General features: G+C 47.0%; 1 protein-coding gene across 2 annotated transcripts in view; it reads left to right on the forward strand.

Annotated features, from left to right (window-relative positions):
• The window catches only part of GLI3 (GLI family zinc finger 3), a 284,602-nt gene that overhangs the window by 149,738 nt on the left and 116,714 nt on the right, over positions 1-18,150 (forward strand). The window lies entirely within an intron of this gene.

The following is an 18,150-nucleotide window of genomic DNA, read 5'->3' on the forward strand; positions in this document are numbered from 1 at the left end:
CCTGAATCAGAGACTCTTGAGGGTGGGCCCAGCCAATTTGCCTTTTAAGGAGGCCTCCGGGTGATGAGAGGCACACTGCCGTTTGAGGACCAGTGCTCTAAAGCGGTTCTGGGTCTTTAGGGTCACCAGACACACCCTGCTGCTTCACGCCCTCTCTCTGTGGGTTCTCTCAGCTTGCTCTTACTCATCTTTCTGCGCAAGGCTTTTCCTCAAGGAGAGGAGGTTTCTCCGACCTTCTTCCCTCCCCACCGGCCCCCCCATACTCACTGCTCACCTGAGTGCCATCTCTTCACCGGGACTCTTTGAGCTGGTGTCCTTGTTCCTGGCTTTGTGACCAGTGGATCCCCAAGCTTCTCTTGGGCAGCATGGCCTATTATTAGGCTCCCCCTGTTTCCAGGGCCCCCGTGGTGCCTGGGACCCAGCAGTGCTGGTTAGGTTTGTGCGTGAATCCATCTTTACTTATTCATGTATGGAGCAATCAACCAGTGATTGAATCCTGAGCTGGCATTTTTAGGGAACGGGTGACGGAAACCGCCCACCTTGGCCAGGCACGGTAATAACTGCTTGCATGAGTTGTCTCACACCAGGAGGTCCCGATAAGGAGCACACGGCTGCTGCTGAAGACTAACTGGGAGAATTCGGGAGGGGCCGAAAGGAGGGAGGAGGTCACAGCCCATAATAAACCCTGCCAACCTCCCAGAATCCCTCACGCAGGAATCCCTCTTGGCTGAGAGATGCGCGTGCCACCAGGAAGGACCCTGAGTCAGACCAGATATGGGCCAAGCGAGATGATTGGCCAGAGACGACCTGGAAAACTAACCCCATCACCGTAAAACCCGAGGCTGCGAGCCACATGGCAGAGCGGTCCTCCTGGGTTCCCTTACCCTGATGCTCTCTGCCCGGGGGCTCCCTTCCCAATAAAGTCTTTTGCTTTGTCAGTACGTGTGTCAACTCAGACAATTCATTTTCGAATGGTAGACAAGAGCCCACTCTTGGGCCCTGGAAGGGGTCCCCCTTCTGATAACAGTATGACTGAAGCAGCCCAGGAAAGAATTCCGGGTTCTAGCTATCCTAGCACAAATGGAAAGATTCAGAGTAGTTGAAGAGCTGAGAACAGATGATTTCTCAAGGAAGTAGTTATTTGAAGGACAGCACGAGTGAGGTGGTAACATTACAGGAACGACTGTGACTCTTTCCTATAGCTTTCCTTCAACCCAAGATGCTTCTTGGACAGAGTCATTGTTCCTTGTCCCTGACATTACTTCTCCTTCGTTCCTTTCTCTTTTCCTTCATAGGATAGCACAGAACTATGGCAGATTTTCAGTGTTGTTTTTCCGCTTTGAAGAAGGGCGTTATGGCATAGGCTCTCACTCCTGAGTTTATTTGGTCATGTGGCCCTTTAATGATTTTTTTTTTTTTTTGCGGTACGCGGGCCTCTCACTGCTGTGGCCTCTCCCGTTGCGGAACACAGGTTCCGGACGCGCAGGCTCAGCGGCCATGGCTCACGGGCTCAGCCGCTCCGCGGCATGTGGGATCTTCCCGGACTGGGGCACGAACCCGTGTCCCCTGCATCGGCAGGCGGACTCCCAACCGCTGCGCCACCAGGGAAGCCCCCTTTAATGATTTTTTTTTACCCCCTCGAGGACCACTGGATGTGGATAGGGAAACAGGGAGACTTCCTTTTGGGGGCACAAAGATTTGTCTTAAAGCTCTAAGACATAAATATTCTCCTGCTCTTTAGATTCCGCATTGTGTGTGTGTGTGTGTGTGTTTTTCTTTTGTAGATTTATTGCATTAGCACTTAATTACTCTTCATGACAGTATTAAATTTCATGAGTGATTTATAGTTTTAATAGAGACTTGTATGATTTATTGCAGTTGGCATTTGAGGTTTACCAACTTCTTAAAAGCAATAAGTACTGGAATTGCTTACTCTGACCCTTTTCGGCACAAGCAGGACATGGGTGAAACCACAAATTCAAGTATAATAGGGATGCGTGCCTGGCCTGGACCATTGTTGTTTGATGTTACCGTCTCCTATTGTGATACCTGTGTATGTGTGGAGCAGTGGTGGCAGGTATGTGTGTTCTTAGAGAAAAAAGAAAGTGGATCCCTTCTGTTTTTTATTTATTTTTGTTTTTTATTTATTTTTTTAAACTTTTTATTTTATGTTGGAGTATAGTTGATTAACAGTGTTGTGTTAGTTTCAGGTGTACAGCAAAGAGATTCAGTTATACACATACATATATCTCTTCTTTTTCAAATTCTTTTCCCATTTAGGGTGTTACATAATATCGAGCAGAGTTTCCTGTGTTACACAGTAGGTCCTTGTTCGTTATCCATCTTAAATGTAGCAGTGTGTATATGTCAATCCCTAACTCTCTAATATGAGCCCCAGATGGTTTCCTGTGCCCTGGATGGGTGGGTATGACATGAAGGCCTGAGATACAGTGGCCTGGAGGAAGCTGGGGACAGGTGTGGGTCAATCCCATCTGGCAAGGGGTTCCCAGCTCAGGCCTGCAGGGCCCGGCTGGAGCAGTCACGACCAGCCTGCTGTCCACAGGTGCTGCATGCTTCAGTGGGCCGCCGACCTTCCCCATTCTGGGCTCTCACAGCTACTGGAGAAGCACCAGTTTAACCGGCACGTGACCTGTCCCCCAGTTTACCCCAAGTTTTTGTTGGGAGAGTGTTGACTCCTGCTTCTGAGCTGGAATCCTGAGAACGCGCCCAGCATGGTCTTTGCTCTCTTGTCCTGGTTCTTTCCTGCACTTTCTCTCAAGTGCCATCCCTGGCTGCCCTGGGCCTGGTGTTTGCCCAGGCCCAACTTTGCAGCTGTGTCTCAGATGAATATTATTTCCATGGGATGTGGGTTCGTTATTTTAAACTGGGGATAGGTAGCTGCTCGCTTGGGCATTTTCCTAGAAGACTTGATCCGCTCGTACTCCTAGAGAAAAAGGGTGTGCCCTCCAGGCTCTGCCTTCGCCAGAGAGAGGCCCAGTTGGATAATCCTCTAAGGGCCCTCAGCCTCTGGGCCGATAATCTCTTCGGGGTTATCTGTTAATTACCAGTGAATGTGTGAAGTATTTGTGAAAAGGCTTTTGAAGTGAGCTGCACGCGCGTTGCCCTCCCTCCAGGGCTGCAGCCCAGGCCTCCTTCCCAGGGCAGAGGGTTTCTGGGCCCGGTGCGGGTCCCCCTCAAGTGCTGGTATTCTCTTGCTAAATTGTTTGCCTTTCTAATGAAGTGAACTGTTTGTTTGACTCTGCTTGGAGGAAGGTATTTAACTGGGGGACTAAAGTAAACGTTGGAGACATTCAAATAAGCCATGCATCTCTGCTTTGTGAAGTGAAGGAAAACAGTTTGGCCTCGTTCACCTCCGGAAGAGTCGTTAAGTTACTGTTTAAGTAATAAACGGAGCCCAGCCAGCGGGTATTGCCTGGCCAGTCTGGGGCTTTTCTGCTTGCCCCGGCGGGACTGGGAATTTCTCTGCCAAGGCCACAGAGGAGGAGAGAGCCGCTCCAGTCTAGCAGTTAGTAATTGTGATTTATTTATGTGTAGAGGGACGTCTGCTTGGTTCAGTCTCGATGAAAACAAGCCAATTAGCCCCTCTGGGGGATAGCGGGGTGATTTTGCTAGCCATGGGGAAGGCTAGATAGAGAGTGTCATAGGGGATCCAGCCTGGGTCCACCTGGCCAAGCTAGCTGGGGACCTGCTACATGTGAGCCGGGTCCCCAATATCTGGGAGAAGTGTCTGAGATGATGCGGGGATGATGGACCCCAGAGGATGTACGGCTGAGACGGGGCCCCCAGAAGGAAGGCCCACCCTTCTCCTGCCTCAGGACCTGGGGTGAAGGTGTCTGTGAGTGATGCCCTTTAGCTACTTGTGGCTTTTGTTATGGGGAAGCGTGAAGTGGCGGGAGTACCCAGGAGGGGAAGTGTAGCTGTATGCAGGGCAGGCTACGTCACTGGTGGGACCCAGTGTCAAAAGAAGATTCCGGTCCTTGCTCAGAAATTACAAAGAATTTCAAGAGGGTGACAGCAGAGCATTACGCCAAGCTTGGGGCTTTCTGAATGGGGGCCTGGGCTGCATGTCCAGGAAGCTGGCTCTGGAGAAGGCTTGGCAGTTAGGCTGGACCTGAGGTCCAGCTTTATCAGTTCCTACCTGAGGGCTGTTCAAAAAGCAATATTCAACTGAGTAAATTTTAAAGATCTTAGTGGCGTTTTTCATCGATTTATGAATAGGCAGCATCCCACCTAGCGGAGAGGAGGGGGGTCTGAGGAGTGGTACAAAGTAAGAGACTTTTATAGGCAGAAGGGAGCGGGGACAGGGAATTACACTAGCAGAAAGTGGAATGGTTGCGACAGAAGTCATTTTCCTTGAGGGGACGGGATTACGTCACCAGTGCCGACCAGGTGATTTCTGATTGACTAGGTTAAGATTCCATTTCTGGGGGAGGCCAGAACTATAATTCGGCCTCAGCTTGGTGGGTTTGGTGATGTGGAGCTTAGCATAAGCGACTCCATGTTGGGCACGTTGTCTTGTTTTTTTCATAGTGCCTTTCACTTCCTGTCTTCTCTGATGACTGTTTGCTCATTGTGAAGTAGGGGTAGTTATACCTACTTCACTGGGTTGTCTTGTAATGTAAATAAAAAATATCTGAACAGCGTTTAGGGTAACCTTGCGCACAGAGTGAATGCTCAAAAAATGATAGCTATTTATTATTTGAATGTCTCTGTGGCTGTCATTTTTTTTCCCTCCCCTAATGGTTGAGCTGACAGCAGTGTATGGCTGATCTGGAATCTGGGGGACAGAGTTGAGTATTTGCCACAGAAATTACTTAAAGACAAGGGATGAAGAACCTTCACATGCCTCATGATTAGTGAAGGCTTGAGTGCAAGGGAGCAATGTGGGTGAAGCAATCAGATCAGGTCCAAAGCTGAAGATGCTCATGTAAAGATGTTGACTATCAACGTCCATTTGGGTGTCTGGATTGAAGACGAAGGACTTAGAAATAACAATAACCCCCTAAACGTGAGGACTTCAGATTTTATGAACAACCTTCACCTTTGTCACTTGGCCTCTTGGACAATTCTGTGGAGTAAGTAGGGCTGAATCAAGGAGAGGACCCACATGGAGATCACATTGAAAACATATAGAGCCTGGGTCTTTTGAGACAAGGTAAGAAGCTGTCGAGTCCTGATAGAGGGCCTTGGGGAGAACCGCCAGTTAGGTCACCCTCTGAGGCAGTGTAACTGTCAAGCATCACAGCAGAGGTAGGGGGTAGCATGGAAGCAGAAGGGGCATAGGCTGTCCTGGTGGCAATAGGGGAGGAGGGCAGGAGAGCTTGGGCCTTAGGGAAACACAGGCAGCAGATGACCCAGACAAAGCCCTGCTCAGTGAAAGCAGTCTCGAGACCACTGACCTCTCCAGGAAGGAGTGCCCACCTGAACACACTAGAAGGTTTGTTGACACCCCCCAGATCTCCATTGCTTCCTGTCCTGAAGTAGAATGCTGACGATGGGGATTCCTCTTGGAGGTTTTTTGAGCAGTTCAGCTCGTCCGGACTGTAGGAAACATGAGAGGAAGAGGGACAGGAATGGCCTTTGTCTTCTGTGAACAGGGCTGGGGTTGTACCAGAAGCCCGGGGAGGCCAGTGCCTCTTGTCTGCAGTGTAGCTTCACTGTCCAAGGGCATTGCCATGCCAGCAGATGCTCTCAGGGACAGTGGGTCAGAGAAATCCTGAAACTCATCCGGCATCCCGAAAGGAATGGGGCTAAAAAAATCAAGATAAGAAGTCCAGTGAGGGAGGGAAGCAGGGAAGGGTAGCCAGCAAGAAAGGAAGTCCCAGGTGTGAACCCTGGGGAGTGGAGGTCGGTGGTAGCTGTGGACCCCTGTGCATGCAGCTCTGGGCTTTCTGTCCACACACCCAGGAGCGTGCACAGGGCAGCATCAGGGTGGAGGAATGGGTCCCAAGTGCAGCTTGGGGGCTGTGCGTGGACAGGGAAGGAGGGAGGTGGTCAGGTAAGTCACATGACAGTGGCCGTTGAAGGGCTGACAGTCAAATGGGCCTCACGTTCCAATGAAGGTGGGCAGAGAGTTCAGGTGTGGTATTGGGATGAACTTGAAATAGGTTTTGATTTTATTTTTCCTTTGAATTTTCTCCTTTCTTGGTCCATGCTATCAGTGTAATAATTCTTTTGTTTTAAATTAATTGTTATTGGAGTACAGCTGCTTTACAATGTTGTGTTAGTTTCTGCTGTAAGGCAAAGTGAATCAGCTCTACGTATACATAGATCCCCTCTTTTTTGGATTTCCTTCCCATTTAGGTCGCCACAGAGCATTGGGTAGAGTTCCCTGTGCTATACAGTAGGTTCTCATTAGTTACCTGTTTTATACTTAGTAGTGTATATATGTCAATCCCAATCTCCCAGTTCATCCCACCCCCCTCTCAGTGTAATAATTCTATAAACTCAGCCTTTATTCATGGGCCAGAGGAAGCCTCAGGTATTGAGAGCTTCCAAATTTTGGCTATCTAATCATTAACCATGGGGGTGCCAGAGGTGCAAATACCACAGCTGGCACTCAGAGCACCATCTTTAAGCAGAAACTTAGCAGAAACTTATTTCCCTCATATGATACCATCTGATACATGCTCACATAGCCGACGCCTTTGAGGGCGTGTGTACCATGTATGCCTAGTGGCTAATGTAAGATTGCAGGGAAAAGAGACATCTAAGAAAAATCGGGAATGTTTTGGTACTTGAGTTCTTTCCTCCTTAGAAATGGGAGATTCTCTCACTTTTCTCCCATTTCCTTGCTCATCCGTACAAGGGAATCACTTCACGTAGAGTGCTTTATTATTTTACAATCCTGGGGAAAGAAGCACTTAAATAAACTCTTTGCTTAAAAGCTTTGTGTGTTCCTGCTTCATGGTGCTTTAGCGGCAGTGAGAATTCAGGGTTTAAGGGTCAGGAAAGTGGAGCCTTTCAGGGCTCCCAGTGTGCAATCAACGTGCTGGAATTTCAATGGATTCCAAAGGCGTAACAATAATAGCATTAAGAACAGACCAGGGCCTTTGATGTTATTGACAATAAAAGGGGGAGAGGGGGCGAAGGGGCCCCTGTCATTTCTGTCATGAGCTTTTAAACTTTTGACCTCTAACCTTTTGTGTCAAAGAGCTCTTTCCATATGGGTGTTAGCAGCCTGCCCAAGTCTCCTGAATTCACTGGAGCGTCCACGTTTCCTTGGTGGGAAAGGACATTCAGCATCTTGGAAAAGACCCAACGTGGGGCGGTTGTTGCAGAGTGCCCACCATTGTCTGCTCCATCTTAGGGGGATGGCAGGGTGGGATGGGGTGAGGACACCACACGTCCACATGAGGTGACTCCAGCCTGGCGGGAAGCGGGCAGCCTTGCAGGGATAGAAGGTGAACTTCAGAGCTATGATTTAGCTCAGAGTATGCAGGCATCTGCCTGGAGTTGGCTCTGAGCCTGGCGTGGCGGGCACCTGGAAGCTGCATGGGGAGGATTTGGAAAGATGGTGGGGCCTTTGGGGTGCCCTGGTTCGGCCTATTAGGTAGATGGAAGGGTCCTGCAGTGCCAGACAGGCCTGGTTCACTGCGGCTATTATTTGGCCTCAGTTTCCTTTCTTGTCTTTCCTTCCTCCTTCGCCTTTCTGATAAGAAACATGAATTGAGTTCCTACTGGGTGTGCGGTACAGTGAGCCTCTTCTGCCCTCGAGCCCCAGACAGCCTGGGAGGGAACGCAGATGGTTCTGGTCTGACAGCAGTGCCACAGAAGGGCCTCATCCCCAGGTGGCCTGGCATGGTCCAGGAACACAGTGAGTGCCCCTCCTGTGTGTGTGTTTATCCACCACAGCTGTGCGTACAGCGTGGGCTTCAGTGTGAGGGAGAGCTTCTGAGTAGGAACACAGGGCCTTCAGCGGGCTTAGCATCAGGGAGAGAGGAGATGTGGGTAAATAGAGTTTGTCCGGGGCGGTCCCCAATAACCTGAAGAATGAAGAAGGGAAGAAGGAGCAAGTGGTTCCCACAGGGACTCAGGGAGGCTTGACTGAAGGGGTGACATTTGCACTGAGTCTTGAAGAAAGAGTTGGGTTTGGAGAAGGGGGAGAACTTCTCAAGCAAGGCACAGCATAAGCCATAACAATGAAGGCAGCACTGCATCTCGGACGGGGAAGTACCCTGAATGTACCTGGGGTGTTGGGGGCCTTGAATGCCATGGTAAAGGGTTGGGCGGGGCTGGGAAGGCTCTCCTGGACCACTGCAGATCTGGGGAGCAGGAAGGACCATGGTCCAGTCTAAGGCTTAGGGATGTAAGTCTGGAGAATATAGTTTAGAGAAGAGATGATAAGAAGCCTGAGCTCTGACCGTGTCATGGTAAGAAGCAGAGTGGCTAAGAGTAGGGGCTTTGGAGTAAAAAGGACAGCAGCTCTGCCACTCTGTCCCTGCATTTCATTTCTTTGGATAAGGCCCTTAACCAGTTCCCTTGTCTGGAAGAATGGGCATACTCACTCCTGCTCTCCAGGGTCAAAGGAAGAAATAGATGAGCTCATGAGTGTAAAAGGCTTATTTAGCACAGCACCTGAATATATTAAAGTATTCACTAATTGTCCTTATACTCATGATTGTTTTAGTATTATTAATTTCTATTAATGGGGCAAACCTTCGAAGACCTTTAGCTGTTGATGGACAGGAGCTACAATGGGGTGGATGGTGGAGGAAGAGTCTATAATCTACTCCTCGACAGCTTCTCGCCTGATTTTGAGCAGAATGAATGTGGACCTCATTCATTATTTAATGGCTACGCAGACTCTGACCAACACACCCTGAAGGTCACTGCTGGTTTTCCAGTGCCTTCAAAATATTTCTCAGGGTGGCCTTGGATGGGTGGTTTCTCTTTGACTTAGCGGGATTGTTCTCTGCTGTGGAACTCTGGGGAGAAAGGTAAAGGTGAGCTCTCTGATGCTCTGAGCCTCAGCCCAGGCAGTTACCATGCAGGAGCCCGGGGTTTGTGTGCCTGAGAGCTCTTCCTGATTCCTGGTTCAGAGCAGGATTTGAGCATCGAGGTGTCTGGGGCTGTGCTGGGAGTGCCACCTCTGGTGGTGGAATAGAAAAAGCACCAACTTGCATCACAAGGCTCTGGTTTCTGTGACTTTGGGTACCTCATTTAGCTTTTCTGAGCAGATAATGGAATATTCCCTTCGTAGCTCTCAGGATTGTGTGATAATAGGAAATAAAGAGAAACGAGACTTAGGGGGATAATAATAAAGCCTTGGAAATGATGATTTTAGGGTTGTCAAGAGGATCCCATGAAGAAACGGACATGAGTTTTATGAAATGTAAAGCATTGTATTCCTTTGCTTTTACATTTTGCTACCTGCTTCTGCTAATTTTGCAACATTGAAAAAAAAACATTTGGAAGCTCTTTTCTGAGTTATTTTAGACAGGACACAGCTTCTAGATCTCATCATCATTGTTAATTGTTGGTTTACTAGCTAAACCAGGCAACCTCTGAATTCATCGTGTCTCTAAGGCTTCTGTAGTTAGAGCTGAGATACCAGATGCTTTCCTGGAAACGTTTCATTCTCTGCCTTCACTTCATCAGCGTTAAGAATCCCAAATGTGTTGGGCTTCCCTGGTGGCGCAGTGGTTGAGAGTCCACCTGCAGATGCAGGGGACACGGGTTTGTGCCCCGGTCCGGGAAGATCCCACATGCCGCGGAGCGGCGGCTGGGCCCGTGAGCCATGGCCGCTGGGCCTGCACGTCCGGAGCCTGTGCCCCGCAACGGGAGAGGCCGCAACAGTGCGACGCCCGCGTACCGAAAAAAAAAAAAAAAAAAAAAAGAATCCCAAATGTGTATTTTTGAAGCTATGAATTTGGCTTTTAAATTGTGTTATACAAAAAAATGGTCATTCACGTAAGAATTTGTCACTGGTAAGAATTTCCATCTTTTAATTTCCATGCTTTCATAAGAAAATACACCATTAGCATAGTTCAAGTAAATGGATTTGTCACTTTTAAATATAGTGACTCCTTATATGTTTTCATGTGATTTCCCTTGGACAGTTTTGCAGTTTCAGTATAATGGCTGTAAACCTTCTCTTATTTCTCTTTGCTGCTTTTCCCTCTGTTTATTTTTTTCTCTGATCTTGGCAGGAAAGCTGGAAACAACAAAAATATGATGGCTGCATATATATGGGATCATAGGCAAGGGACATTCCACAGGCTGTGGATGGAAGGATTTTATTGGTCGGTCAGTAGGCAGATGTGGTCTATTTCTGCCATTGGGAATCCAATGGATGTGATTTTTAGTTGAGAAACTTGCAAAGACTAGTGGATGAAAGAAATTAAAAGGGACCAGGAAGGGGCGAGCTCAACTGTTTGTTCACTACCCAGGATACATTTGAGGTGGTAAAGGCAGATTTCTTGTTAATTTACTTGCAAAGGGCTATTTATCATTTTCTTGTGGAAACACATAATTATGTTTGTAAAAGGATCATGGCCTGGATGGATTGTGATATGACCAGAGTGTAGTGCTGGGTAGCACTTAGATCTATTTAAAATATTAGATTAATTTAATATATCTGCATGCTTGGCACAGAAGAAATAATAGATTGCTATCTGAAAAGGACTTCCCTGGCGGTCCAGTGGTTAGGACTCTGCACTTCCACTGCAGGGGGCATGGGTTCGATCCCCGGTCAGGGAACTAAGATCCCACATGCCGTGCGGTGAGGCCAAAAAAAAGAGGAGTCAGGAATGTTGGGTGGTTGCCAGAAGTAGAAATTGCTTGGGTTTTATACATAACATAGTTTTGTTAATCAGCTTTCTACGTAACTTTGTGTGTTTTACTTAACTTATAAGGAAACTTAAATTTGCAAATGTTAAGTGTTTATTGCCATCATTTGCTAGATTTACAGTCAATTTCATCCATTATCATTTTTATCTTAGAATTTATTTATGATAAATAAAATCACAGGGTAAGTATCCTTTTTCTGAATAGTTGTCAAATTGGACACTTCTACTGTGAAGATTTTTTAAGTCACACAAATAGGCATATCGGTATTTTACACATACAGTGTTATCACTCAGAAACTACGCATCCATAAAAAAAAAATGGTGTGTGGTTTTTCTGAGTTGTAAACATTTCTGAGAATCACTTTCTTGGGGTATGCTAAGGACAGGGTTTGTCAAACCGTTTTCTGTAGGGCCAAAAGAAATATATTAGGTTTTGTGGGCCATGTGTTTCTCTGTCGCAGCTCTCCAACTGTGTCTCTGCACTTTGCAGTTTGAAGGCAGCCATATGCAGTATGCAAACGAAATGGCACCTGTATTCCAATAAAACTTTATTTATAAAAACTGCCCAGGGGCTTCCCTGGTGGCGCAGTGGTTAAGAATCCTCCTGCCAATGCAGGGGAAACAGGTTTGAGCCCTGGTCTGGGAAGATCCCACATGCTGCGGAGCAACTAAGCCCATGCACCACAACTACTGAGCCTGCGCTCTGGAGCCTGCGAGACACAACTACTGAGCCCATGCGCCACAACTCCTGAGCCCATGTGCCACAACTACTGAAGCCTGTGCGCCTAGAGCCCGTGCTCCGCAACAAGAGAAGCCACCGCAATGAGAAGCCCGCGCATCGCAACAAAGAGTAGCCCCTGCTCGCCGCAACTAGAGAAAACCCGTGCGCGGCAACGAAGACCGAACGCGGCCAAAAATAAATAAATAAAGTAAATAGATTAATTTAAAAAAAAGAAATTTAAAAACTGCCCAGTGCAGGAGTTTGCCCCCCATAGCGTATGCTCCACAAGTTAAACTTCCTGCCATGGTATAAAGAGACAAAATAATAGATCTTCTTTAATGCAAGGCATCTATCAGATGTCTTGAGTATACTATAACTGCATTTCCTTAAAACTTGCACCGCATTACAGAGGGTCTTATAAACAAGATGATCTACACTAACGACTCTGGAGATGCTTCCGGCTGCACACAACATGCATGTAGGACTGGAAAGAAGATTCCTGATGCTCCATGAAGCGCTTGCTTCATGGGATGACGCCACCTGGATGTCCAGCAAGCCCACAGCTGCTCCCTTTGGGGTTCCACGCCTTAGATTCTGCTCATAGCAGACCAGCAGGGCCACATGCTTTAGACATTCCCGGTCAGGCATCCCGGGGCTGTCCTCAGAGGGGCAGACGAGCCCCTTGCTGGCGCTGTGTTATCCACAGGCATATTCCCGTCCACGGTATAATCCTGTCCACAGGCAGGAACACAAGGATGTCTGAATGGGGAGTCAGTCCGGGTGGGGAGTCCGTCCACATGGTGATGTGTTCCTTAGGCCACTGAGCCCTGGAAAAGGTCTTGCAGGTGTCAAGGTAGTGATTAGAGACACTCAGCGGGGGGGAGAGGCAGAGATGACACTTGGGTGTCACTCCACCATCTCATCGGAGTGGTGAGGGCCCCTCTCTCCCCCTCTTGAGACCTCTCCTTTGACAGATGCCGGATGATTCCTTTGGTTTTGGCATAGTGGCTGTTGCCCACATTGGGTTTTAACATTTCTACTGATGGCAGGCGATTGAGTGAATTGGAGGGGACTGGACATTCCTACAGGCAGGGCTGACCCTAGTGACAAGAAAAATCATCTCTAGTGCAGGTCTAGAGTAAATTCCAAAGTCAGTGAACAGATGTCTTCAGGATTTAAATAAGCCAGGAGAATTTATGCCCTGGGCAGTTTACTCTTGTGGGTCTTCCTGTACTGTTTCCTGGGCACTTTCAGGCCACTCAAATATCATTAGGTGAATTAACTCCTTCAGGGCACAAGCGGAGCGGCCTTTGATCTCTCTTTTTTTAATCTACAACTTTTGTATGTAAATTTCAAACCTTAAAAGACAGGTTCCCAGAGTGGCATCCGAGAGATCTCATAGCCTGAGGATATTAAAACTATTTCTTGGGAGAAGGATGCAGCAACTGAAGATAAACCTCCAAGTGTCTTTTCCTGGCTACAGGTTTTATGATCAACCCAGGCTGTTGTGAGACCTAAAAATCAATGCCTCTCATTCCTAATGAGAGGCTCACCGCACAGCCTGATGACAGCCAGTGTGAAGTCGAACACTGACAACTATACCCAGCACAAATATTGTTACTATGCGTTTCAGTTTAAACATGTGTCAAGCCAGTTACATATTTATGGGGTTTAAAGACTCTTCCACTCGTGCCTAGGATAATAGGCGCTCTGCAAATCTCCCTTTAGTCTAAGAGGAATTTGGTCCAATAGTCAAACCTCTTGCGAGTCTGTAATAAATCATCTTTGCAGCCCAAAGCATGGACAGTTGACTGCTCCCCACTGCTCCCCAGACTTCCCCCACCTGGTAGAGTTTTAGTTCCTTCAGTAAAATTGATTCCCCCAGTTCTGCACATTATCCTCCCTGTCTTCCATTTAGCCCGTTAGCTTGCTGACAGCAGAGTGCACAGCACTTAGCAGCTGGTTTGTGGAACCATCAGTCAGGAAATTGTATGATAAATAGGAGGGAGCCAGGTTTAGTGGCACTTCCTTCTGCTTCAGCAGTTTTTGCCCGACTTTGGAAAAGTCATCATGTGGTGTTTTGTCAAGGGCCAGAGCAGGAGATGGCTGCGGTGCGGTGACTTATTACACATACCCCTGAGTTACGATGCTCTGCAGCTGTGCTGCTCATGTGTAAATAATAAACCGGGAGGTGGGTAATTATGGCGGCTGCTGGCGACACGGGCCTGTTCTCGTCCTGTGGGTTTTCTTGGACAGCTTCTTGGGCTCGTGATGGAATATACTGCGATCTTCCACATAGAAACGACCAGCTGAGATGCAAGGGAAGCACTCCATGTTTGAGGAGTGGCAAGCATTTTCTTTTTTTGAGAGGTGTGTTGGGATTAATGTCATGGGATGCCACATATGTTAAAGGACATGCTTGTCCTGCTTTTTATTCTTGGTTTTTACTGTTAAGCTGTGGTCAAGCGTGTCTTGAATTGGAAGAGGGCTGTTCCATTGCGTTTACCAGAAAGCGGCTTAAGAGGTGTGATTTCCATTGATAACTGACATGAGGTATAATTGTTTGCACAGACTTTATTGGTCCAGGAGACCACTAGTAATTTTAGTTATTTTCAACTAAATCGAGAAGGAAACAAATAGAAATAAAAATGCTTAAACTAAAATCAGATGTCTTTGATGAAATCAGATCATATCCATATTTTTTGGCTCTCTATTTAACCTGATTCCAGAATATGGAATTCATAAATCCCCTTGGGACATAAATAAACACTTTGAGTAAACAGTGCTGCAAGATGCATCACATACTTTCATTCAGAATTAACTTTTAAACTCACAAAACACACTCAACAGTGAGAAATGACTACTAAATGCCCCAGTAATTCCTAACCCTCACCCTAACCCTAACCCTAACCCTTTTCTCTTAAATATTTTTTTAATGCTTGGTCATTTTCTCTCTCATTCCGAAAGAAAGAGAGAGGGTGAGAGAGAGTGAGAGAGACAGTGAATTTAAATCTGTTAATTTCTTAAAAATAAAAGGATGGCAATGCCTTTAAATATCTGTAATAGTCTTGTAGTTTTCCTTGGGGTAAAGATTTATACTGCTTGGGTACATGCTTTTGATTTTATTGAATTATGTGCCTGGTTTTCACCCCCTATGCATATAATCTTTGCAGTGTTATTATAAATACTTATATAAAAAATAATGACTGTTATTTCCTGGATATATGAGGCATATATTGAATGTTGAATCAATTCACACATTTTGAGCCCTTGTGTGTATGAAAAATCTGGATTTGTGCTTCTTCTTAATTCACAGCTGCACCCACATAGAGAAGAGCAGATACAGTTAACACCCACTTATCTGTTGCAGAGAATTTAATCACACAGCACACAGCCAAGAGCCAGGAAGTAAAGAAGTGAAAATATCTTCAACTCTGACATGGTTGTCACAAAGTCCCTCAAAACGCCATATAGGGCTTCCCTGGTGGTGCAGTGGTTGAGAGTCCGCCTGCCGATGCAGGGGACCACGGGTTCGTGCCCCGGTCCGGGAAGATCCCACATGCCGCGGAGCGGCTGGGCCCGTGAGCCATGGCCGCTGAGCCTGTACGTCTGGAGCCTGTGCTCCGCAACGGGAGAGGCCACAACAGTGAGAGGCCCGCGTACCGCAAAAAAAAACAAAAAAAAAAACGCCATATAAAATGATGTGTGGGAAAAACCTTAGCAGGTGTGTCAGATGGTATGAATGATTAATTTACACCCAGTTCTAGTAGGTTTATTCCTCCAGGTTCCAAGAGCCCCATGACACGTGTTAAGTTTGAAGTCTGCTGGAAGCAACCTTGTTCGAATCAGCAGTGACCACTAACAGGCGAAGAAGAGAAAGAACTAGGCTTGGGTGTGCTCGCCATCTCCCTGACCCCCGATCCCCGTGACCTCAGGCCCACCTGATCCCGAATGCCAATGATTCATTTGGGCCTGTTCGAAATTTAAAATCAGGAAACATTCACTGAGTAGGTGTCAGACTTTCAAACTCATGAAAAAGATTACTCCACTCATTTTTACGTTGTTTTAGGAAAGATACGTCATTTTCTAACAAAATGGTTAAATGAAATAGGACATTTGGGCTCTGCAGGACATTGCTGGGTAAACTTTTCAACTTAGCACACAAACTATCAAGACTTGTGTTACCAAAAACACCAATTCCAACATCCTCTCATATTAAATCCTAAGTGGTGCATTTAAAATATAAATGATTTTTTCATATGGACTTTATAAAATGTATAAAGTGTGATCAGGCAGTCAGCACATCCCTCACCTGTTGAATTGGCGGCATCGTTGTACGTTATATCATGGTGACAGTGATGAGACATTACTAAGATATTTCCTTTTCTCCCTTGTATCGCTCCCTCCCTGCTTTATCGTATAACAAGCACAAAATACAGTGAGTAATTGACATTTTCAGCGCTGTAGAACCTCTTCTTCTGGGTTCTAAATCTGGTGGAATTTGGCTTTGGGTGCCTCCATAGTGCTGTCAGTGCTGTAATGCTGTACATTAATAGTTTTTCTCTCATTTTTTTCTCCTAACCATATTCTTAGATTCTCAAAGGAAGGCAACAGGGGCAAAGTCTCAAAAAAGGAAAGTAAGACATCATAATTATTTTTTTTAAAGTTCTTTTGTTTACATTCTAAAAGATGCTTGTTGAAGAAAATTTGGAAAAAAGAGAAATGTATAGGGAGGAAAATGAAAACCACTTGAATTCAACAAACACATGTATAATGGTCACCCCCAGGACTTAAGGAAGTTCACAGTGGGAGGTGCAGTCACACCCTAATCTATGTTTGATACACCCACTCCCCTGCCCCGCGTGGAGGTTCTGTGTCACTTTTTCCATCCATCGCTCAGAGCCTGTTTGCAGGGCGTCATTTGGAATTGCCTTTGCCGCCTACTACACTAGGCAAAATCTTCAGACTTTTAGAAGAAGCTGAAAGCCCTTCTGACACATCAATTCCTGGGAGTGTTTCCTGAGCAGCAGCGGCGTGATGCCGGCCTCCAGGACGACCACATGTGGAGGGTGGGTAGCATTTGCAGCACGAGTTCCGAGTTCCTGTATGTTTGCTGTCTTATCGGGCTCTGAGCCGTGGAGGCTCACCTCCTGATTTTGCACTTCTTTACTGCTTCTTGAAACTTGGGAAAAACTTTAGTGCTTCTCATGGTAAAATCTGGTAAAACTATTTTCAGTTCTTGCAGTGAATTACTATTTAGAAAAAAAAAGTTTATTTTCAGATTTGTCAGCGGTAATCAGGGCGAGTAAATGGAGGTAGAGAACTATTGTAAGTACGTGCATACACAGGAACCCCAAAACAGTGATGGCTGAGAGCGGGAGGGGAGGCTGGTGTGGGTCTCAGGGGAATGCTGGGGCTGCAGGGAAGGGACCTTTAGTGTGCGCCAAACCCGCCTCTGTCAGGCCAGGTAGCATTTCTCTGGCCAGCCTATACATTTGCTGCCCCTGTGTTGGGATTCCGGAGGCCTGACCTAGAACAAGATGGAGGAGGAGCATGCATTTAAAAATTTAAATAGTGTGTGTGGGGCTTCCCTGGTGACGCAGTGGTTGAGAGTCCGCCTGCCGATGCAGGGGACACGGGTTCGTGCCCCGGTCCGGGAGGATCCCACATGCCACGGAGCGGCTGGGCCCGTGAGCCATGGCCGCTGAGCCTGTGCGTCCGGAGCCTGTGCTCCGCAACGGGAGAGGCCACAACAGTGAGAGGCCCGCGTACCGCAAAAAAAAAACTGTGTGTGTGTGTGTGTGTGTGTGTGTGTGTGTGTGTGTGTACACGTGCCATGGATTCTAGCAGGGACTTTTGTTTTTTTATTTAACATCTTTATTGGAGTATAATTGCTTTACAATGGTGTGTTAGTTTCTGCTTTATAACAAAGTGAATCAGCCCTACATATACACATATCCCCATATCTCCTTCCTCTTGCGTCTCCCTCCCACCCTCCCTGTCCCACCCCTCTAGGTGGTCACAGAGCACCGAGCTGATCTCCATGTGCTATGCGGCTACTTCCCACTAGCTATCTACCTTACGTTTGGTAGTGTATATATGTCCACGCCACTCTCTCACTTCGTCCCAGCTTACCCTACCCTCTCCCTGTGTCCTCAAGTCCATTTTCTACATCTGCGTCTTTACTCCTGTCCTAGCAGGGACTTTTGAACATGACTCTTTTCCTTACAAAGCATCATGGGTATGGGAGAAATGAAAAGCTAGTAGTGATATTACGTCTTTGTCTGAAACTCTCTTGACAGTGTCATTTTAAAATTAAAAAGTGGGGAATTCCCTGGCGGTCCAGTGGTTAGGACTCTGTGCTTTCACTGCCGAGGGCCCGGGGTTCAATCCCTGGCTGGGGAGCTACGATCCTGCAAGCCGCGTGGCGAGGCCAAAAATAAAAATTAAAAATAAAAAAGCGTCTTGGAGTCTGTTCCTCTTGGCTTTGTGGCGGCCCTTGCCCTCTGGCCGGCCTCTTGCAGGGTAGAAGCACGTGTTGTTTCTCTTTCTTGCTTTCCTGCTTGCATCCAAATTGCATTCAGAGGCTTTACTGCCTCAGGTGCTGGTATTAGTATC

Source organism: Monodon monoceros, unplaced genomic scaffold, assembly GCF_005190385.1.
Source record: "Monodon monoceros isolate NGI ecotype Baffin Bay Population unplaced genomic scaffold, NGI_Narwhal_1 Super_Scaffold_2, whole genome shotgun sequence".
Taxonomy (NCBI): domain Eukaryota; kingdom Metazoa; phylum Chordata; class Mammalia; order Artiodactyla; family Monodontidae; genus Monodon; species Monodon monoceros.